The sequence below is a fragment of the Lepisosteus platostomus genome, chromosome 1, assembly GCF_059453375.1.
Source record: "Lepisosteus platostomus isolate fLepPlt1 chromosome 1, fLepPlt1.hap1, whole genome shotgun sequence".
Taxonomy (NCBI): Eukaryota; Metazoa; Chordata; class Actinopteri; order Semionotiformes; family Lepisosteidae; genus Lepisosteus; species Lepisosteus platostomus.
In genome coordinates this window covers 58619151-58635432 of record NC_142611.1, presented here as the reverse complement: position 1 = coordinate 58635432, position 16282 = coordinate 58619151, and the positions used below count along the sequence as shown (strand labels likewise).

Below are 16282 nucleotides of genomic sequence, written 5' to 3'. Positions count from 1 at the left end.
ACTTACCAACAATGCAGTCATTTGATAAAACATTCTTTTTGACGTAATGACCCAAACAGGAAAACAAGTTTGCCACAACTATTGATAAAGGATTCTGTGGGGCCTTGATACATTTTAAGCACGAGGGGCTGTCTTTCCACTAAAGGTTCTCCATGGAACATTACAAGAAAGCTCTGAAATGAAGTTGGAAAATAATTTGTGAGAGAGAGTAACGTGAGGGGTTGGCACGAGCCTCGTCCTGTGTCCCGTGTCTTGTGTTTGACATTTTAAGAAGAGTATATTTATTCCACAGTGTCGTGCCTTGTCAGCAGTTACACTCAGTAGCTGGTGTGTCCATGTAGTTGAGCTGATATATTATTGTGCACTGTGGGTTACTATTTGCAGATTACGTGAGGACAGAACATTCCCTTTTTGAAGGGAAGTGGTCCAGAATAACTGTGTGACAGTTATGGGGAAAAGTCTGAAAAGGGGGTGAGGGGCGAGTACAGCCTGTGCTTGTCAAGGGCATGTCTTCCACCCGTCTCTCTTCTGTGTCTCTGCGCAGTGACAGCCAGTGCCAGCTTCTAGCAGTTGGTGTATGGAGTTCTGGTCCCAATCACTGAAAGGCAGGAATGAGTGGAATTGATGTTTTCAGATCACATTTGACATAATTCAGGTCTGTAGGTGCTAAACATTTTCTGTTCCATCGCTTTCAAGTCACGATGGCCTCATGAAAGATGCCATGTAGGGTGATGGCTGTTAGTTGTGGATCTTGTGTCGTGGCCTGAATGAAATGCTTCGTCTTCACTGGTGAAGCAAATGTATGTTGAAGTTCAGGACGTAGGTGTGAGCATGTCCTATGCTCTGACTTTGAAAGAGCGGGCAAATAGTTTTTACTTTGGATTGACCTCTGCTGGTCAGGGAGTAGGGAGTCTGGAATGTGGTTTTAGTGCTGAGTAATGTCTCTCCTGTCCTCAGCCCACTTTAGCATGCATGTGTTCTGAACACATGGAAGTTGTGACCAATGCGAAATATGCCATTTGTTTTTGTTCTGCATGTTGGAGTGGCAGATGCAATCGAGGCAGTGCAGATACCTTTCAGATCAGCGAACTTCCGCTGCCCGACTCCTTCATTATCGCTGTCCCAGAAGGCGAGTGTGCTGGGTTTCCTCAGAGCTCCAGCTGGCAGTCTACGTTTTGTAATTCTGTGGATCCTGGGTATTGGAGGACAGCTCCCCCTCAGAAAGATGGGGAATCGAACAATGAAAAAGGTAGCATTCTTACTGGTGAGTCTATGTTGTAGCTATACCTGATTTTTGGCTAGCTCGTCAGGCTGATGTTTTATTTAGTTGCACTCCTATGTATATCAGTTTTTCATATTCTTACTCTGTTATATACCAGTTTTTCTTTAGGTGGTAGGCCTTATTGTGATAACAGTGTTTTTGGTCTTTTGTGATAGGTAACATCAGAGAAATGTGTGCTGAGGTAGATGTTTTCTATTACATTGGAAACTTTTCTTCTTCTAGCTGGAGTTTTGTTTATTTAGACGAACACATTTTCTCGCCAGACTTGTCTCTTACATGTAACTTCCAACAGCATTACAATCCAACCATTAAGTGCTATTCAAATTTCCAAAAATGAAAATTGCCTCTTTGATGGGCAGCAAAGTTATTGTATACCCTAATTGTGTTACAAATAGGTTTCTAACCTGCTGTGAAAGTACTTAAATGCCTCTGTTGAAATACTGGTTAACGTCCGTTCTGTCTGACATTCTAACAGTTGCTTGGTGGCACTGAGTGACTGTGCTGCTGTAGCTGTTACTCTCCCCCCATTGGGACTGTTAGGCTGATGGGCATATCATGTGTTTGAGAGTGTGAACTGTGTTTGTTCTGGTCTTGAAAAAAATCCAGAAGGAAGAATTTCCAAATTTGCTTATCTTGAACTATGGCTCTTTTTATCTTTAAAAAATGAAAATCATGAAATTATTTCTAAAATCAAAATGTTCATGTAGAGATCCTGACTTCACCTTTTCCTAAGTGCTATTCCAGTGCTCAGAATTGACTGTTACAGATGTTTTTAGCTGTCCTGTATAAAATGTAGTCAGTCCCCGTAGACACTCGGGAGAAAGAAGATTATGCATGTCTCATGATGGACTCATAAAAGGCTGTCCAAGATGTTCAGTTATACAGAGAGGAGTGAGCTGCTTCATAACTTCTGGGAGAAAGAGTAGACAATGTATGAGACATAATACATTTCATAATGATATGGACCGTGATTGTAGAATAATTTAAACATAAGTTGGCATATTTTTCGTTCCTGTAAATCTTAAGTGTTTTTTACAGAAGAATTACTTCTTTATGAAAACATGTGAATACTTTGTAAATTTTGAAATCCTTGTGTACCCTCGATGGAATTATAATAAATACTTAATAGAAAGTAAATACTTCAATGTACTGTAAATGTTCCTGAAAGACAAGTCAGAATATTTGCCACTACTTGGTTTTATAGTGACTACATTCTCATTCTTGAGTATTATCCAGTAATGTGCTTCACTTAGTTTTTGGCTTTATTAATGTAACTTAACAAATATAGTGCCTCTTGATTTCTGCTTTTCATTATAACATGTAATCTCATGCAAGACTGGTTAATACTCAGGTCTCAAAAGCCGTGTCTTTTTTTAAAGTTGTGATATCATCATACATAGGCGGATTTTTTTGAAAATGTGGTATTGTCTAAAAGTGGCGCGAGTGCTTCGAAACTCTTATCTGGCATCCAACTTTGACCCTTAACTCTCACTGCGTGACCCTTGAGGTCAAGCCACTTTCCCACTGATGCTTTTTCTCACACCTCACCTTCAGGGGAGTGAGTGTAAAAGAGCTTCCCATTGCAGAATCCAGCCGGAGTTCTCACATGGCTTTGTGTAGGGTGGCGAATGAATTAGCCCTATAATTGGAGTTAGACTGTACGAGGAGGGTAGTGTGCTATAAGAGGCTGTTGTCTGAAGCTGTAGTTCTCTGTATCGATTTCTGTCCATCGCCAATGTCCATTTTCTAGACTGTTTTCTGCTAAGAAATTTTTACTTCAGTCATAGGCCTGTGTGTGCGTATTCATGTACTGTGATTTTAAACCTGTGTATGTTTGTGTAAAAGGCAAACTGGGTTTTATTTTAAACCCCATTGTGAGACACAGCTTTGAAGTGGAGGCAGGGCAGGAATGTGAAAATGCGACTAGTTAAGAGGGTGATGGATGGCCATGAAACATACTTTGGGAGGAAGGGAGGTGGGCCTGGTGCATTCCTCTGGGGCAGATGGCAGATCATTCCAGAGTCCTGAGCCCCTTTGTCAGACACAGCTACAGGTGCAGCATGCGGAGGGTCAGGGTGAGGGCCTGAATTAGACACTTCCTCCCTGCCGTCAGCATAACACTCCAGCCATCGGCTTCAGTCACGCAGCCTCCCGCTGGATTTCTGTGGGGAAAATTTTACCCCTTTTACAGTATTGCTTGTTCTTGTTTCATGGACTCGAATGAATGCTGACATTTCTTTAAAAACCTTTGCCACGTCCTAATATTACTTATAAGACCAAAATACACAGGCACACATATAGAGAGAGAAATATAGGCATTTTGCATGCACATTCTTTGTCTTGTTTTGTTCTTCAAGCTGTGAAAAAGATTACCTGGCATTGTTTTTCTGAACACATCACTGGATCCTTTCAAAGACCATTTCAGACTATAAACTGAAAACTGTTTCACTCGCGTAGTGAAAACATAAATCCTAGACAATGGCAGACAAAGCGAGATGCACTGATTTCCTGATTTTTGTGGTTCATGAAAAGAATGCAAATATATAAGTACCATCGTTTAGTAAGGGGTGGAGCAGTGGCACTGTGTCCAAGGATCTGCTCCCGTGGCTGGAAGGTTGCCGGTTCAAATCCTGCGGTTAGCAGAGGAATCCAACTCCGTTCTGCCCCTGAGCAAGGCATTCTTAATGCAAGAAATTGTATATGGCTAATAAAGTGATCTTAGATCTTAAGATCCATGTATGATTCCCAGAAGAATAGCAGTAGGTATTCTAGCAGTATTGCTTGCAGTGCTGGTAATAGAGGCGTCAGCGTTGTCAACTGTCAGGTCCTTCCTGAGCTGTGTCAGTCATTGACATTCATCATCAACAGCTGAGCTGAGGACACTGCCTTTTCATCACTTCAGCCCATTTTCATCACTTTTCTTCAGTCAACGTCAGTTTTTCCATTGATTTGAAATCTCACTTATTAAAGAATTTGTGGGGAAATATTCTGCACCTTTGGGCATTCTAATGCAAGACTGTTATTCTGATGCCTTTAGAGCTGCTACTGCTACTTTTTTACAAATGTCCAGCAGGATCATGTCCAGTAAAAATTAAAAGGTCTTCTTTAGTGTTAAGTTGTAAAATTCTGCTTGTTGAATGGTTTTTATGTTTCCAGTTTTTCCAATTAAAAAAAAAAAATTGAAAAGGAGGGCTGGAAAGAATAGAAAGATTCCCCTTTGCTTTTTCAAATAGCATTAAAGGAAAAGAAAGGTTGAGGACATGTAAAAGAGCTAAGAAAGATTAGTAAAGGTATCGCTGATGTATTTTTATGTTAATCAGACAGCTGAAAAAATCAGTCAGTATTCGGTTTCTCTTCTTCAGCTTTGCTTTTTGATGCCTCGTGTTGCAATTACACTTTTCACCCTCAGCGACTGTTGAAAAATTTACAAAAAGACACATGTCCGTCTCCAGAGACAGACCGTGAAATAGCACTCAACACACGGTTCGCCTTCCCTCGCGCTCTTCAGACGTGACTTCCACTGTTAGACACCATATGGTCCTTAAAGCAAAGCGAAAACTGGCAACATCTGACTTCTCGACCGAACCGTTTAGTGCTGAGCCTGTTTTATTGTTTTGTGTGTATTTTTATTCCTGTGGGGAATGCCTTTTCTCCTCACATTGTCTCTCGTATCAGTCTCCTCACGCCCTCCTAAAGAATTCAAATAAACCAGCTGGGTAGGATTAAGCAGCTTACTGAGGCCGTCTCATTGATGCTGACCCCGATATCTCTCAGTTGTCCGCTGTTGGTCTGTCTTAATTTCTCTAATCCTTGGAATCGCATTGTGGGTGCAACAGGCAAGAGCCCTGAGCCTCTGTGATGCGTTTGTGCTCAAATATAAACGCTCTTAGATTCAGACAATCCTATGTGTTTTTTTTTTTCTGATTGTGTAAAAACTGGCAAGATCCAAGCAGTGCCTTGTGTGTCATCTCTCATGCCAGGCATGTTGGTCAGAGTTCCAGTTTGGAACTGGAGACCCTCCAGACAATGCTTACAGTCCCGTGAATGCCAAGGTCCTTCTGGCACCAGGATGCTTCATGGGTGAGGTGAGGTGGGGCTTTTTTTAGTCCCAGAAAAGGGCATCTGGATATGAAGAGAGAGCTCCAGCAGGCTGATGCAAGTCTCCGCACAAATGGGCCTACAGAAGTCACTAACATTACAGACTTGTGGGATCCCGGCTTTAAATTCCATCCTTTTGTTTTGTTTTTCCGGGTCAGGCCTTGACCTGCAGACAAAGCCTATGTTTTGATTTGTACAGTAAATGGACAAGTTTATTAGTAAATGTATTTGGTCTCAAAACTCATTTGTTGCGTTTTTAATACCTGTTGGTATATTAGGTATACACTGACATGATTGTTTAAGTGTTGTCTTGTTTCTCAGTTATTTACGTATGTCATTTTGTACTGTGAAGTGTTTGGCCCACGATATATATATATATCAGAGTATCTGTATCAGAGTACACTTTGTTGTCTAGGTCCTTAAACTTTTCTGTGTCTGAGTATAAAACAATAGCAGATTTGCCTGCTCAGGAACAGTGTCAATTTTTATTAAAGAATGTAGAAAACCAATGTGAATAAAAAAAGATAACCATGTTAATGGGAATACAGAATCTCTTGCTGTACGTCTAGTCAATGTATAGACTCTGTTCACACCAGAAAATGGTTCCGAATCGCAAAATCCTATTTACAGCTTTCTTCGCCAAAATTGAAAAGTCATAAGAAAAGCAGATAGGAAATCCACAAAACAAAATTGTGTGTTTTAAATGCCGAAATTACCTTGCACTGATATTAATGTATCTGTCTCGGCCAGACTGGAAACCCAAGTCTGACAGTATTGTTCATCTTCATACACTGAAGCCTGCCAGTGTTTTTGGGCAAGTATCTTAGAAACCTCCCTTAGAAGCTTATGTGTTCCATTCTTTGCAAAAGAATTCCCATCTCCTTCACGAGAGGTAGAAAGTACAGGGAACAAGCCCTTTTCTTTTAGCACCGGGATAGAATGCCAGCGTTTCAGTGTGTCATGAATCCTCGAAAGGACCCTGAAGAAACGGAACTTTGCCCTCTTTTGACAACATAATCATTGAGGGCTCAGTTTTAGGTTCTATTTCCTCTGGACCACCTTTCTGAAAATTACAAAACATTATTCTGAATCCTTTCAAATATTGTATATAATTCCAAATAACATTTTCGTCTGTTTTACAGAAGTGTGTATCACACATGGTGATATCTATTGTTCTTCCACTTACAGGATAACTTAATAAGCTGGTTCTAAAGTTGCACTATTTTCTTGGACTACCTGAAATAGATTATTTATTTTTTAAATATTAAGTAATAAAATACAAACCATATTGGCTTTATTACAATCAAAAATAGTTATATACCTAGTGAGTGTGGGTAGGGATACGTTTACTAGCAAACACAGATAGGACCCTTATGTGCCCCCAAAAAGAGCTCATGTATTTACCCTTGCAAAACCTCTGAACTTTCCTAAAGGTTATATGCAAAATCCTACAACTCCTTAAGGAGTGCAAATTGGGTCGTGTCTAGAATAGATCACACTTAGCAAACCATACGTGCTCTTTCAAGAAATGTCCTTATTTGCAAGCTTTTAAAGGTCAAACACAGAACTGTTAGAAAAAAAGAAATGCCTGCTTTGACACTGGTTACTGCTTCCAGCTTTATTTTTTTTACCGTAATTACTGTGTGATTTTCACATCTGTACCTATCTGCCATCGTAGATCCACTTGAAGTAGATTAAAAATCAAGGCTTTCCAGTGCTTCTGTGAATCCTCAATACAAGAAGCTTCCATTGTCATTTTCTTTCTGTCTTAATTAAGCTGAGTTGTGTTGGTGTGCGCTCTGATTTGCGGCTGCACTGTGTGTGCTGGGTTATAGTAGTATTTTGGGATTGCAGGATCTGGCCTGCTGGGCCCTGTTACAGCAGCCATTATTTCCCCAAGCGGTGACCCACCAGACTGGTGTGAGCAGCCCGCTTTCAGTCGGGACCTTTCAAGAACTCCTGTTATAGTATGTAGTGTAAATAGGTAACGTTTATTACACAAGAGTTTAGGAATGCAGAATATAAATAAAAAGGTACCGTCTTCTGGGAGCTGGTGTTTCCAAAAGTAGCTTGTTTTTAGAGCTCCTTAGGGCCTTGTGCTTCAGATTAGTGTGACAGCGTAACCATCTTTTCTCATGCTGGCAAAGGTTTCGAAAAGAACCTGTAAACATTTCAGGCAGAGGCACATGCATTCTGGGTGTTGTGCGAGTGTGAACATGCTGACAGTTTAATCACAGTATAAGAATGCCGTTTCACAAACATCTTTATAGAAACACTTGCTTCATTAGGAAAGAATGATACAGGTGTGTTCAATTTAAAGAGGCTTTCGTTATATCTCTGAAGTATGTTTTAGTGAATACTGTATGAACTAAGGTATAATCCATACCCTCATGGAATCTGTTACAAAATGTTTTCTGTAGGTTAAAGGGCCTTTTTTATTCTTCCTGTTATATCTAGTTTTAAATATCTGAGGTTTAAAATTGGTTGATAAATAATGAATTCATGTTTGTTGTCATTAAAGCAGGCAAATCTTTCTCGAGAATTAATGGATTTGAATTATTGACCTAAATAAGTCTTTGTCGAATGTTAAGATGCTGCTCAAACCAGTCAAGAGTGCAAGTATCGAAATGCAAAGGTGTGTTTTCTGCACTGATCCAGCAATTCAGCAGCCATGCATATACAGTGCCTTGCGAAAGTATTCGTCCCCCCGTACAGAGGAATTCGTCAGCAAAACTGATAGAGACATACCCCAAGCGACTTGCAGCTGTAATCGCAGCAAAAGGTGGCTCTACAAAGTATTAACGCAAGGGGGCCGAATAATTTTGCACGCCCCACTTTTCATTTTTTTATTAGTTAAAAAAGTTTCAAAAATCCAATAGATTTCGTTCCACTTCACAATTGTGTCCCACTTGTTGGTGATTCTTCACATAAAATAAAAAATTTATATCTTTGTTTGAAGCCTGAAATGTGGCAAAAGGTTGAAAAGTTCAAGGGGGCCGAATACTTTCGCAAGGCACTGTAGATATGGAATAGTACAGAGGAATCCTGGTGAAGACGGAGGAGTAGGTGTTTCATGCAGAAGAAAGGAAACGGCGTGCTGCTGTTTTAAAAAACTGAGCATTATTTATCAGTGGTGCCGGAGTGAGGAGGTACAGTTCTGTGAAAGTTGACCGATGTGAGGGAATGCGAGGGAAGTGATCTGTATGACAATTGTGCTGGGGCCAGCACTATTACAGGGATATACTGCATAGCAACAGTAGCTGCTCTCCATTTGCGTTGATTGCTGTTAGGCTGTAGCCCCCTACACTATGTCAGGCAGTTCGTTTCAGTTGTATTTATTGCTAATCCCACTATAAATCATGGCAGCACTATCTGCCTGCTCCAGTGAATACCAGTCAACAGGTAGCCAAAAATATTGATAAAAAATCCACTTCACATTGAGGTAGAACAGCTGAGGTGCTTATGTGCTATTATGTGAAAACTCTCAAGGAAAACAAAACAAAATCAAGTTTACAACAGACCACAATTTAAAAAGCTCGATTTGAAAAAGGAGATTCTAAAACCGTGTTTAAACCCGTTTTGTTGTGGGAATTCTACATTATCTAATATCATTGTTTGGAAAGTGCTGGAAATGGTCTTGCTTTCCAAGGGTTAGAAATACATATAAAAAATAAGCCTTATTGTCATGTTAATCACATTTTGTAAATATAGCACCTGATGTATCCAATATGCAAGATAATCCATCATTCTCTACAGTTTGTGACTGCCCTCTATGAAACTATTTTCTTTTGACAGCCAAATTTGGAATTTCACAAGTTAAGATAAAAGGCAGTCTGTTTTTGCTATTATATAGCAGCATTCACGAGTATCTTTTTTATCATAGATCTTGAAGGGTCTTATCAAAAGTTGGCAGCATGTTTTACCCACAGTTCTTTGTTAGCCACCATGCTTTTAATGATATAGTAACACACTGGTAGGTTTAAGACAATGGAAAAAAAAACTACTTTTGGCTTGCAGCTATTAAAATATGCCAAGCCTAATATCTTTCATGCATTTCTGAGATTAAGTGAAGTATATGTGACATGTTGAAAAGCTTCTTGGCTCTTGTTACGAAACAGAAGAAAGCAAATAAAAAATCTAAACCTGCCCCCCGCTGCTAAATTAATCTTGCGACATTCTGTTTTATTCTAGTGAAAATGCCATATCACTGCTCAGTCAGATCAAACGCTATAGTAAGAAATGGTTACTCCATACCATTTTATTTAGCTTGCTTTGCAAAATGGGAAATGAAATACAGATGTTGACCGGTTTTTAGAAGCACTTCTAGGGCTTGGGTTGCGTTTGATTTTGCTTCATGCCAGGAAGGGTCTCGTTTTGATGATAATTGAGTGTTTGATTGATTGAACATTATTGCCACTGCAAAGATCCTCAGAGAATCCACATCCCAATCCCACAGTACACTGCAGTGACAGCCGCTGGTCCTGATCATTCCTGACAATACCAAGACCGCAGGCAGAGCTGCATCCTTTCACCGGAGACGTGAGCCTAGGTAGCTTTTGAAATGCAAATTCTCTCTGCCACGTGGTTTTCTCTTTTACATTGGTGATTTCCACGATGTGTTTGTTGTCTGTTTCTTATTACCTGTGTTTATAAGATACACTGTATGAAATGCATAGTCCGAAGTAAAAATGGCACAACAGTGCAAGATCATAGCCTATGGCTGTCTTCCCCTGAACTACACATGACATTCAAATGGTTGAACCGTCACTGCACATCATCTTTCTCAGTCTGCCAGTGTTCTGTATTCTTAAATTAGCATCAGACATTAGATGGACTCATCGGAATGGTAGAGACTCAGGCATCGTATTTATCAAAAGGCAACAGTACCATAGACTAGTAAATCTCACATCCAAAATAACACTGCAAACCAATTCACGAAGTTCCTTCTCCCTGCCGTTCTCCTTATATCTTCATAACTAGGTTATTGTTTTTTTTTCTGCCTTATAATTTAAAATGTTTCATGAGACATATGGCCATTTGCAGCAATGGATGCCTTAGTTAGAAGATGTCTTTGTGTGGGGTGCAGGCCAATGTGCCCGCCCTGCGAGACAGCTGCGCCGGGCCTGGGTGTATTGAGGTGGGGGAGGGATGGGGCAGGCACTGCTGCTCTTTGGAGCGCCAAGGGTCACTTGAACATCCCAGGAATGTCAGCAGCCTGCCTCAAGATTGCCTGGCACATAGCTGAAATACTTCATAGAAATGGGTGAGAGGGCAATTTCCTTGACCTGCCTGTAGAGTCTTACCTGGAGAAGTGAGCTTCCGGGGGCTGCTGGAATTCAGAATCAGTCACGTCCCATGAAAGCACGACAAATTGCAAGACCTTCAGCCAGTTTGCTCCTGCTTTTACAGAACACCAAAAAAGCGCAGTGTCTGTACTCCTTCGATGTAGATGGGTGGCTTTTTTTCCAATATTGCTGAAATTGTGTGTCATGTGTTTTTCTCTTGGTGATGAGTGCATTGTTCTTCCGAGTTCTTGGCTAATGGTGAAGAATGGCCTATTTCTCATCGTCCCATCTTAAGGGTGGAGTTTATTTTCTCTAGCCCCTACATACTCGGTGGCCTCTCTTGAACGAGACAATTCACAAAGCTCTTTCTACGCTTCACACATTTCCAGTCCCAGGCATTTTGTTTTGTCTCCAATGCTGGAATTTCAAATCCTTTTATCTTGACCAAATTCTAACGGCTTCTTAACTTGATTTGGGTTAAAAAAGAACTTCCCAAAGAAGCCCTGTTTTTGTAGGATTGTGGTGTTTTGATTTTATTGGTCAAACTATAGGGTGGAATTCTTGTGTAGGATCAAAGCTATTAGATAGGTTTCCCTTTGTTTCCTTTGTGTGGATACAATTGTGATTGATCTGTTGTTTGGTAAGAATGTAATAGCTTGTTTAGTTTCCCGTTTCGGTAATGGGAGTGCTGTCATCCTAGGCAGCAATATTTAATTGAAGGCTGTCCTTTAGGTTCCTAATGGGCTTTCATATGAAATATTAATTTTGTTTTAATCTAATTTATTATTAATATTGTGAAGCTCGATGTATTGTAATAGGTCTGGGAGAAATAAAAAGTTTTGCTGTCTTGCAAATTAATTTAAAGTTGAACAGGCACCCCATTAGGGTGAATGAAAACAACCTCATGATTAGCTTCTGTCTCTGTTGTAATGAACCAGGTTTGTAGTCCTGGTGCCTGGGGCCTGTTCATACTTAATTGCTTAGTCATGACTCCACACTTAGCAAAACGCCGGTAAAGGTTGCTGCCAGTCGAGTAAAATTGAGAATTCAAATTTCTAACGTGTTACTTGTCACCCGACTCTCCCCAGACCTGTGGCTTGTCGCTTGTTTCCCGTGTGAGTGCGTGACTTTAAAGATACAGGAGGGCCGACTCAGGAGCGAGGTACGATGCGGTCAGAGCAGAAGCAGCTAGACTCACACAGCAGATGGGAGTGAAAGATGGGATTCAGTAGGCAGGCAGATGGCTGTAATTGTTACGTGAAAATGAATCCTAATGTGTAAGGGTTTGGATTTTCTGTTCTGCCCGATGTGAATTCACTGTGCTTCTCTTGCTGGTTTTGAGAAAAGTCCTCCTGATTCCAGATGGAACCTAGCGGTGGTGTCACTGGACTGGCCGTCCCCCTTCTGATGCCTATGTATCCGTTAATATGGCAAAACCCCTATCATGAAGGGTTTGTCACTGAAGCCAAATGAGGTATTTGATTGCGCAAGAGCTACATTTCAAGTGGTAATTGAAGTTGAAATGAAAAGTCAGACACCCAATATAGGATCTCTTCATACCCTTGTAATCTGCTATTATTATTTAATAATGAAATCTTATTATGCACTGATGAATTTTTAGGAGGCTGTGGTGGCAATGTTTACTTTAGTCCTCCTTTACCTTTCAGAAGACTGCTTTCCAATGACTTTCCCTTATTGTTGAATTAAATATGAACAGTTCACTTGTATTTCTCTACCCTTTCTTCATGTTAACACATTCATACTGCAGCTTGCCTGTATTGCCCACATGAACACATGAACTGCTACTCTCCACTGCTCCCCCAGCATCTGGGGTAGGCGAGGGAGCCAGCAGCAGCTGCACCTTATCACCCCCAGTAGGCTTGTTAGACCCAGGCTTGGAGGGAGACTCTGTTACTGAAGCTTGTCTTTGTGCAGGTATTTCTCCCTAATCCGCATAAACCTCTTGAGGGGATTGGAGCTCAGTGCACAGGACTGTAAAACGTGTTATTTTGTTTTTAAAAGGCCTGTACTGAAACATTAAGGCTTCACTTCAGCTGTGATGCTCAGACATGTCACGTCTTGATGCCTATTTAAGTAATCTGTTTTTTGAAATCGCGTTGTTTAATTTCTCCTTTTAATTCTGTATTACTTGCACTGCATCGCAGCAGTCCGGAAGGAGCTACATAAATTTAATCTCGACAGAGAAATTCAGCCATTCTCTCTAATCTGAAACAGAGCATTTGTTGGGGTATCCCATGGTACTTTCTTGTTATTCCATTAGTTGGCTCAGTGGCTCCGTGGTACTTGGAAACTGCACAGTGACAGTTTTGCATTGATAGCAATACACCCTGAAGGTTTTGCTACACAGTGACTGAGATGCCTGTGTTAGAATGCACTTCTGCTTGCCTCTGAATCACCTGTCCCTGTGGATCCTCTTCAATGCGAAACACTTTATTTCGAGAGACTGATGAAATTGCTTCACTCTCTGCATGGAAAAGCATGAGGTGGAAAATTGGAGACGGGTTTCCTCTGTTTTCTGGTGAGGCTGGTTTAAGAGCCTGTCTGACCTTCGAAAGCAATCTCTTTCCTTGTTCACCAGTTCACACCTGTGTCTTGGTGTGCAGACCAGGAGCTGGTTCCTTTGTCAGTGCAACATTATGCGTCAGTTTCTTTGCTTGTGTTGGCTCAGCTTCTCTTCCCTCTAACTGGGCAGTTGAGTACAGCCTCTATATGGGCCGTCAGTATTCCTCTCCCTCCCAGCAGCTCTGTGCTACATCTCATCTGCTTTTACATACAGTATGTGTTGCCTTCTGTAAATAAGAGAGTGAGAGATGGTGTATATCGGTGTAGCTGGAAAGTTTTTTTTAATTAGACCCTGGTTTTATTATGCCTATGGAAATCACAATGCAGACTGTATACCCAACATAATTTCAAATATGAAAGTACTGTAAGTCCAAAATGCATCCACATTAGGTATTTGATCCCGCTAGAAATGTAGCTGTAGCATTAAAATGAAAAGTCAGATCTCAGGTATAAGATCTATAACCTTCCATTATTATTTAATAGTGAAATATGCCCTGATTCATTTTTAGGAGACTGAGGAAAGCAATGTTTAGTTTACTTTTCAGAAAACTGCTTCCTGATGTCATTCCCTTATCATTGAAGTCACTGTGTCCAGTTTATTGGAATGACTTTAGCCCAGTTTACAGTAAATAAACTGGGTTCATTGTCACCGCATGGCCACGTGACTGCTTTACTAGTCCACGTGTTCCTCGCTCAAGCTGATACTTTAGCAAGAGGGGTTGTGGCCAGATCTGCGTTTACTTGGCTTTTAAATGGTAGCTTATATACAATGAGAGTTTCGTGTTCTGGGTTAAAAAGGAAAGTGCCACAATAGACATCGGCTCCCTTATTAATGTGCACTGTTTTCTTTTCGTTAATTAAAAACATAATTTAGATTTGACATAAGATGCTTGATTAAAATCACCTGCCATGCGTTTAATAGCTAATTCAATGTGAATCAACTTCTTAACAGTCATTTCGGCTCAAATGAGAAATGCAGCAGTGACACTCGGCAGAACTGATTGATTGATGACTTTCTTCCTAAATGAGTGTTGCAGAGGCTTGAATGGTTGAAGAGGCAGGCTGCATGAATCACCTTTATGGAGATCTTGTTATGCAGATCGGCAGCCGGGAGGATTGCAGGGAAAATAAATATCTTCCATGGTGATGGCTGCAGTGCTCTCTGCCTTCTGTGCAGATCTGTCCTTTCCACAGTGGTTTCAGTGACTTTCAGCACCTGCTGGACTAAAAAGGCAGTTCATAAGAAATGTAATGTCTGATTACAATTCTCCAGAGGTCAATGGCCAGTGTCTTCTGCTGCTTTTACTCTGCAGGAAGATGAATGTGGCGGGTTTCTCTTGGTTACCATGGCAGGCACGCATGGCAGGATCTCTCCTGTAATAGCCCAAAGCAACCACAAGGGGGAACCATCTCCTCAGCTGAGTGACCTCCATCCCTGAGTCAAAACATACAGCAGCTGCTGCAGTTCTTTAAAACTACCTGAGTCCCAGGATTATTAATTAATCGCCCCATTTCCCTTCTGTCCTGTGCCTGGGCCAGCTTAATCAAACGAATATGTTATCTGCTCAAAAGGCCTCCAAAAGCAAAGAGTGTTGGAAGTTATTGCAGTGAATGTCCTTAAGGGACATGCCTCTGGGTTGATGTAGAAAGCACTGGGAGCTAATCAGGTTAATAGATCACATGGTTCTTGATGATGGAGAATCACACAGGGGAGCAGGTAGGATTCTTTTAATTTGGCAGTCTGCATTCCATTGCAGTTATCAGCCTTGCCAGAACTATCCTTTAAAGGTAACACTTAGTGAGACAACTTGAGAAATGTACAGTACCAGAAACTGTATCCCAGAAATGGGAATATGGTGCTTTATTGTTTGCCTATAAAGCAATTAGCAAAACCGTACAGGAGGGGTTGTATCTCTGTGATTGAAATATGCACCTTTTTGATTTTTGATCGATCTTTTGTAGAGATTAGCTGTACAGATTAGCTGTACGTGAAAACCTGTCTAGTGTGTAGCAGTGCAGAGAGCTGTTTTGGAGACCAGATGGTCTGGCTTTCCCAAGACCCCATCTCTGTCTCTTTTTTTGCACAGTAGTGTATAGAACACTGTTCAGTGTGTTGTGCATACGCTACTGAAATAAAACAGACAATTTTAAGCTAAAAGCTGCTGTATTCCAAGGAAAAGGAATTTTGCAATCACTTGTGACAGTGTTTTACCTACTTACAGCCTACACACTCCATACTACACATACAGAACCCCCTGCCTTCATCGCAGATATGACTGTTTCTCCCCCCCGTCTTCTGTCATCTTCCAAACACTACTATCATCTCAGCAAATGCAGTAGTTTGGAAGGGAGAAAATAAAGCTGCTCTGTTTCAGTTCAGTAGGCAGAGTAATGGAGAGGTAAAATTGGCTCGATGAAGTTTTGTTTCCCCATTTTCAAAACCAAAGCAAATTTACTCTGGGATTTTTCCTGATTCCATTCCGACTAAGTATTTCTTGCCCTCATGGCAGACTCATTTAATCACCTAGACAAACATTGCAGCTTTCAAATGTTCAGCCGGGGATTAAGCTGGCATAGTATCCTCGAGTCCCTGTCTGGGGAGTCAGCCTTGTCTGTGTATAAGGAAAATTATTGAGCTTCAGAGTAATGCAAATGATCTTGAGGTCTGTGTTATTTTGGTGTAGCAGTGCTGAGCAAATAGGGTATATTTAGTCTATACTTGTAATGCAGTGCATTATGTAGGGTGATTGTGTGAACACACTTTGTGTTGCATTATCTGCATTTTTAAACTTTTAAGTTTTAAATGTCTCTTTAAAAATGCGTTTTAAACCTCCTCTTTACAGTAAGCTATGTTGAATACAGAAAATAAAAGATTCATAGCTGCTTGAATTTTTCATAGCTGTCAGCAGGCCGTGGTATTATTCTTGTAAGTTAGTTTCAGCTTTGCCTGCCTCATTGATCTAAAAACGTGCCAGCAGAAAGAGAAAGAATGATTAGTTTTGTTGTACGATTTTGCTCATTGAGACTCTCCCCT

General features: G+C 40.8%; 1 protein-coding gene across 2 annotated transcripts in view; it reads left to right on the top strand.

Moving 5' to 3' along the window:
- Positions 1 to 16282, top strand: part of fbxw7 (F-box and WD repeat domain containing 7) — a 214251-nt gene that overhangs the window by 110842 nt on the left and 87127 nt on the right. The gene's annotated exons all lie outside the window — the stretch shown is intronic.